Below are 7,969 nucleotides of genomic sequence, written 5' to 3'. Positions count from 1 at the left end.
GACCCAGGATGAGATGGCTGGATGGCATCACGGACTCGATGGACGTGAGTCTGAGTGAACTCCGGGAGTTGGTGATGGACAGGGAGGCCTGGCGTGGTGCGATTCATGGGGTCGCAGAGTCAGACACGACTGAACGACTGAACTGAACTGAACTGAACTGAACTGAACCTAAAAGCATTCACTTTTTGGTTTTGGAATATCACCAAAATTATTTTGTATTTGAAATAATTCAATAATTTTTTTTATTATTTTGTAATTGTTTTAGCTCTTTCTATGTCACTTTTTCTGAAGCATAACAATTATTTCCATTTCACTGCTACATGTTATTTGACCAAATTCTGTTTCCCAGTTTCTGATTGGCAGCATAATTAGCAAAAGTGAAATGTGAGATTAGTTGTTAGATCATAGAGGTTTTTTTGTCCATTAATCACTAGCACTAATGGTACAAAAATATGCATTTTTAGCATTTTCTAGTTTTATTTGAAACTAAGCAATTTTATCAAATCAAGCCTTAAACTTTCATTGCTAATTGTAATAGTTGGCATAGTGCTATTTAGCACATAGTTGTTAAAACACATAATTCATTTGTTTCTAAGAGCAAGATACTTTGTATTCAAAATCTTTGATGTGATTTCATTAAGAATTTTTTTGTTTTATTTTTCTGTCACTCATAATAATAGACACAATCCATTATATAAGACAGAAATATACTTACCAAGCAGTCACTATGAAGCTATTTACCGCATAGTCTTTCTTTTTATTGAAGTAGAGTTGATTTATAATACTGTGTTAGTTTCAGGTGTATAGCAAAGTATTGTTATTTTTTTCAGGCTATATTTCATAATATGTTATTACAAGATACTAGATGTAATTCTCTGTGCTATACGAGTAAACTCTGTTGCTTATCTATTTTATGTATAGTAGTTTGTATCTGTTAATTCCACATTCCTATTTTTTCCCTCCCTCCTTCTCCCCTTTGATAATCATGTTTCTTTTCTATGTCTGTGAATCTATTTCTGTTCTATATGTAGATTCATTTGTATTGTTTTTAGCTTTAACATATATGTGATGTTACATGCTGTTTGTCTTTGTATGACTTCATTCTGTTTAATATTCCCTAGGTCCATCTGTTTTTGTTGCACGTGATTATATTTCATTCTTTTCTATGGCTTAGTAGTATTCCATTGTGTGTGTGTGTGTACTATGTTTTCTTAAGCCAGTTGTCTGTTGACAGGCACTTGGATTGTTTCCATGTCTTGGCTACTGTAGATAATGCTGCTCTGAACATTGAAGTGCATGTGTCTTTTCAAATTAGAGTTTACATTTTTTTTTCTGACTATATACCTAGGAGTGAGGTTGTTGGTTCACATGGTAGTTCTATGTTTAATTTTTTTGAGAAGCTGTTTTCCATATTGGTTGCACCAATTTACATTCCCACCAACAGTATAGGAGGATTCCTTTTCTCCGCTCCCTCTCCAACATTTATTATTTGTAGACTTTTTGATCATGACCATTCTTACCTTATTGTGCTTTTGATTTGCATTTGTCTAATAGTTAACAACATTCAGCATCTTTCAGTATGCTTTTTGGCCATCTATGTGTCATCTTTGGAGAAATGGCTATTTAGATTTGCCCATTTTTTGATTGAGTTGTTTGTTTTTGCTGTTGAGTTATATGAGTTGTTTATATATTTTGAATATCAACCTGTTTGTTGCATCATTTGAAAATATTATCTCTTATTCCAGAAGTTGTGTTTTCATTTTGTTGATTTTTATTTTGCAAAAGTTCTTAAGTTTGCTTAAGGTCCATTTATTTATTTTACTGAGCTCAGAGTTTTTATGTCTAAGTCTCCATGGAGTGGCTCTTCTCAATATACACAGAATTCCAGAATCCTAGAGCCTTCTGCCTCATATGGATATCTTGAAAGGTTAAAGAGACAATATTTCCTTTCCAGCACTTATTGTAAACCTGAAATTATGTTATATTATATTCTATTAATTTTATGATTGTATGCCTCCTATGACAGTATGTTAAGTATGCCTCCGTGTGTGCTAAGTTGCTGCAGTCATATCCGACTCTTTGCAACCGCATGGGCTGTAGTCCAGGTTTATCTGTCCAGGGAATTCTCCAGGCAAGATACTGGAGTGGGTAACCATGCCCTTCTCCAGGGAATCTTCCCAACCCAGGGATTGAACCCAGGTCTTCCACACTGCAGGTGGATTGTTTAGCATTTGAGCCAGCAGGGAAGCCCAAGAATACTGGAGTGGGTAGCATATTCTTTCTCCATTATATCTTCCCCAAACCAGGAATCGAACTCTGGTTTCCTGCATTGCAGGAGGATTCTTTACCAGCTGAATTATGAGCGAAGCCTGATATTGTTGTGTATTAGTTATTATTACATATTTTGATATCATTTTGTGAGACTTAAGGCCTAGGAGCCCAACTTCTTTTAATTAAAAAGCTTTTGTATTAAAAGAAGTATAAAGTAGAAGAAAGCTTTTTACTTGAAATATGATTTCTAAGATTTATATCTAGGTTAGTTACAAGTTATATGGGAGAGCTACCTTTTCATAAGCTAAAGTGACTAAACCCATGTTATGCAAATCATTTGGTAATAAATTGTCATATAATTACTCTATGGCCTTAAAATTAAATCTTAATACACTATCTAACAGTTCTCAGCTTTGCTGAGTTTCTGCACGACACACCAATCACTCTGTTCTTGTTAATAATTTAAGTTACATGAACTTGAAGTTCAAATACTGTGCATAGTTCACCTCAGAAGCCAGACCAGGTGCATTCTGTAAGACATCATTCATTCCCTCTTTTTTATAGATAAAACCTAACAAGCATCTCCTAGAATTATGCAAAGGCTATGCCTCTCATCAACCAACTCATCAACTGATGAGTTTTAAAAATTAAGTCTAAAGCATTCCCTAAATCAAAACCCATAAACTAAAAAAAAAAACAAAAACCCATAAACTACCTGTTATTATCACTATTATTTTATTAAAATAGAATTCCAATACCAAAAATAATGAGAAGCACATGATCCTCAAATAAATAATAATCCATTAAATTGAACAAATTGGGTTTTGTGAAATACCTCAGCATTTTTCTCATTTCTGTAAGAATTAGTGAAGATTTTGTCATGGTCCACTGGCTACTATTTGGACATGATATAAAATTTGTATTTTCACTTACAGACTGGAACACTTGACTTCTTATCCCGGGTTTTAAAACTCTTCCATGTTTCCTGAAACTTGAATGTAAATTCACCCAGGTCCATATGTGAATATATAAGCAAATTAAAGTGCAAATATTTATCAAGAAAACTTTCATTGCTGTGGTGCTTACCATTATTTCTAAATCAGTGTATGTACCCAGAGTCTAGTTGGTAGATTTAGTAAAAAAAACTTTACTTAGTTTACAGTTCATCTTTGAAGAGTATACTAAATTAAATACTGTTTAGGGTTGACTCTAACCAACTCCAGCCAACACCATAGGCCACTTTCATTTCATACCAATATATGTATAACTATTTGAGTACTGAAATATTATGTTAATTTTCATTTTTATTAATAAAAAAGTTACATAGACCAGCAGATAGGAGATTTTGAGTGATCATACGTTCTGTATAACTGTCAGAGACAAAATGTAAAGAAAATAGATTGAAAAATTTAAAAATTAAAGTGTAACATATCTTTACCAAAATGGTAGTTGTTTTCTCAGAGGAAAAAAAATGAATGAGATTCAAATACTGTGAAGGATATCATATTAATTTAATTATTAATATTTTTCAAAGGACATTGTGCATTTAGATTATAATTGAGTCAAAGGGAACACATTTTTAAAATCCAGCTCAACTTTTTTCTTTATATTTCTAAATCTGAAGTCTGGACCTCGTCTGGGCCTCATTCAGTGCAGTTCAATCACTCAGTCATGTCTGACTCTTTGCGACCTCATGGACTGTAGCACGCCAGGCCTCCCTGTCCATTACCAACTCCCGGAGCCTACACAAACTCACGTCCATTATGTTGGTGATGCCATCTAACTATCTCATCCTCTTGTTGTCCTCTTTTCTTCCCGCCTTCAATCTTTCCCAGCATCAGGCTCTTTTCCAATGAGTCAGCTCTCCGCATCAGGTAGTCAAAGTGTTAGAGTTTCAGCATCAGCATCAGTCCTTCCAATGAATATTCAGGACTGAGTTCCTTTAGGATGGACTGGTTGGATCTCCTTACAGTCCAAGGGACTCTCAAGAGTCTTCTCCAACACCACAGTTCAAAAGCATGAATTCTTGGGCACTCAGCTTTCTTTATAGTCCAAATCTCACATCCATACATGACTATTGGAAAAACTGTAGCTCTGATTAGATGGACCTTTGTTGGTAAAGTAATTTCTCTGCTTTTTAATAGGTTGTCTAGGTTGGTCATAATTTTTCTTCCAAGGAGCAAGCATCTTTTAATTTCAGGGCTGCAGTCACCATCTGTAGTGATTTTGGAGCCCCCAGATATAAATTCTCTCACTGTTTCCATTGTTTCCCTATCTATTTGCTATGAAGTGATGGGGCCAGATGCGATGATCTTTGTTTTCTGAATGTTGAGTTCTAAGCCAACTTTTTTACTCTCCTCTTTCACTTTCATCAAGAGGTTCTTTAGTTCTTCGCTTTCTGCCATCAGGGTGGTGTCATCTGAATATCTGAGGTTACTGATATTTCTCCCAGAAATCTTGATTCCAGCTTGTTCTTCATCCAGCCTGGCATTTTTCATGATGTACTCTGTGTATAAATTAAATAAGCAGGGTGACAATATACAGCCTTGATGTACTACTTTCCCAATCTGGAACCAGTCTGTTGTTCCATGTCCAGTTCTAACTGTTGCTTCTTGACCTGCATACATATTTCTTATGAGGCAGGTAAGGTGGTCTGGTATTCCCATTTCTTTTAAGAATTTTCCAGTTTGTTGTGATCTACACAGTCAAAGGGTTTGGCATTGTCAATAAAGCAAAAGTAGATGTTTTTTTGAACTCTTTTGCTGGGCCTCATACTAAGACAAAATATAGTCTTGAACATTTTATTTAGCTTTCTAGAATGTCAGAATGTCTGCCAGAGGCAATCTCAAAGAGGAAATTTAGGAATTTAAATATGTTTAAAATTCTCAAGTAAAAAAAAAACAATACACACACACACACAGCTATATATCTAATAGTGATAAGAGATATTTCTCATAAAAATTGAGTTGAAACTCCTCAGAAGTGGGCCTGGGATGTTGGAGAAAGCATTTCAATCAGATGACAGAAGAATAGGCTGCATCATGAAAGCAAGGTTTGCTGTTTAAGTTTTCTTAGTGCAGATGGTTTTCTACTTGGAGGATTTGAAAAGAATCTATTTGACAAGTATACTGAGGACTCAAGTATTTTGCTGAAGGATCCAAAAGATGAATATATACTACTGTTTTCTCAAAGAACTTTTTGTTTAGTTTGAGGAAAAAAGCACACTATAAATATCTATGAATTGGTATTTTATAGTCATCTACATTTATTGGACATTTTTACAGAATCTGGCTAGAAGTTATACTTACCCAAGACAGGCTATTATGTGATGAGAGGGTCAAGAGCAATGACTCTGAAGTAATGGTGTAAGAATCATAGTTCCATAATTCATTAACTTTCCTAGTTTTCCCTTCTAAATAATAATCACCTCCTCATTGGACTGTAGTGAGTATAATGTATGTTAAAGCATGCAAAATACTTAAGAAATTTCTAGACATGTTTTTAGTTCTCCATAAATTTTAAATGATTATTATTATTTCATATTTTTGAAATACATATTTCTGGGTCTCTGGATTCTGTAGGTCATGTATACTACTCAAGAAGTCAGGATTTTTAATAAACCAACAGAGGTGGTAATGATGTAGTTGATGAATAAATCAGTGTTTGAGAACCTGTGTTGTAGGTCATTTAAATTGATACAAAGAATAAGAGAAAGTAGGAACTGGACAGTAATATTTTCAAATAAAACAAGAAAAATGAAGATACTTATAAATACACATAGTTTAGAAGGAAATGAAGAGAAAAATAAAAATTGAGTAGGTTTTACATAGAAAAATATTTAGCTAAGGCATATTATTTATGTAAGCATGACCCTATTAAGTCAAATAGGAATTCTGTGTACATATATACTTAGGGAAACCTGACGGATATAGACACACACACATATATATTTGCATATACACACACACCTATATACACACATATACATACCTAAATGAGACTCAGTGCATCTCTTGTTGAATGTTTAATTCTGTGAGTTTTAAGGTATCTTAGCTAAGGAGAGGAGAAGGCAATGGCAACCCACTCCAGTACTCTTGCCTGGAAAATTCCATGGACGGAGGAGCCTGGTAGGCTGCAGTCCATGGGGTCGCTAAAAATTGGACATGACTGAGCGACTTCACTTTGACTTTTCACTTTCATGCATTGGAGAAGGAAATATCAACCCACTCCAGTGTTCTTGCCTGGGGAACCCCAAGGACGGGGGAACCTGGTGGGCTGCCGTCTATGGGGTCGCACAGAGTCGGACATGATTGAAGTGACTTAGCAGCAGCAGCAGCTAAGGAGAAAAATGAGTTAAAAAATGAGTTAAGATGCTTTAACTAGAAAACAGTTACCTTAGTCATTATTTCTTTTTCATTTAAAGGTACATTTCCAAAACCAGGCTGCATAAATAAATTCAGTTATTTAATATCAATATAAGTTTTGTAGTTCTATATTCTTTATGGTTACTCATTCTACTTAAGTAGAATTTTGTATTCTATTATAAATACCAAGGCATTTAATGGCTTTCCTCTCACAAAGGTAATCTAGATTTTAAAAAAATGCTTAAATATATGTTTAATAATAATTGATGAATGTTGAAAGAATTTTGACCTCTCAAATATAACTTGTAATCACTTTTAAAGACATAGATTTTTGGTTATGTATAAGACATTAAGCTGTTTATAATAGATCAGTGCAAATGCCTCTGAAGTTAGGCATTATCAACAGGTGTACATATGAAAACATCTTGCAGGTTGCCAATGTGATCAGTTACTTTTTTCAGGGCCCCTTTGTGGCAAGCTTGTGTGACTAGGATGAATATATATTTAACTCATTTATTAGTTGTACTCCATTATGCATGGAATATCTCAATATAGGAATACATTTTTCTTCTTAGGTATATAAGTATATACTTTACCACTGAATGTGAGAAAAACATAAACTGTCAAATTGAGGGCATATCAGTTGTTCCTTAAATGTCGTTACAGAAATGAGGTGTGTCAGTAGTAAGGCTATATGAAACCATAAGGTAAATACTTAGAGAAATATCATAAAGAAAATGTTTCTGATTTAATGATGCTACAAGGTGGTCAGCTCTAAATTTTTGTAAAAATTAATAAATTAAAAATATACTGAGATTTTCAATTAAAGCAAGATATTTAATTATGAATATTGAGATCCATAAAGGCTTGCCAGGTGGCTCAGTGGTAAAGAATCCACCTGCCATTGCACAAGACGTGGATTCAATCCCTGGGTCAGGAAGATCCCCTGGAGTAGGAAACGGCAACCCACTCAAGTATTCTTGCCTCAAAAATTCAATGGACAGGGGAGCCTGGTGGTCTAGAGTCCGTGGGGTGCCAAAGAGTTGGACATGACTGAGCTACTGAGCACTGAGATCTAGACAACTGTTTTATTTGCTTTTAGAATATTTCCAGTATGTATTACTTTGTTACATTTTGTAACAGCTACTTTTCTAGTATTTTTCTTTGGATATGTATGATGTCCTTTTAGAGTTGAAATTAAATATAAAAAATTTGACTCTATTTCTTATTGGATATATATTAAAGAGCTTTTCTATTTAATGTTACAACTTGCCTTCTTCATTTGTGCCAAGTGAGCTGGACTATATGAACTGGAGTCATTATGGCTCATATAT

This window comes from Oryx dammah, unplaced genomic scaffold (assembly GCF_014754425.2).
Source record: "Oryx dammah isolate SB20612 unplaced genomic scaffold, SCBI_Odam_1.1 HiC_scaffold_3, whole genome shotgun sequence".
In the NCBI taxonomy this organism is placed as follows: Eukaryota; Metazoa; Chordata; class Mammalia; order Artiodactyla; family Bovidae; genus Oryx; species Oryx dammah.
The sequence above is the reverse complement of the archived record's forward strand: the minus strand, read 5'-3'. Positions refer to the sequence as shown.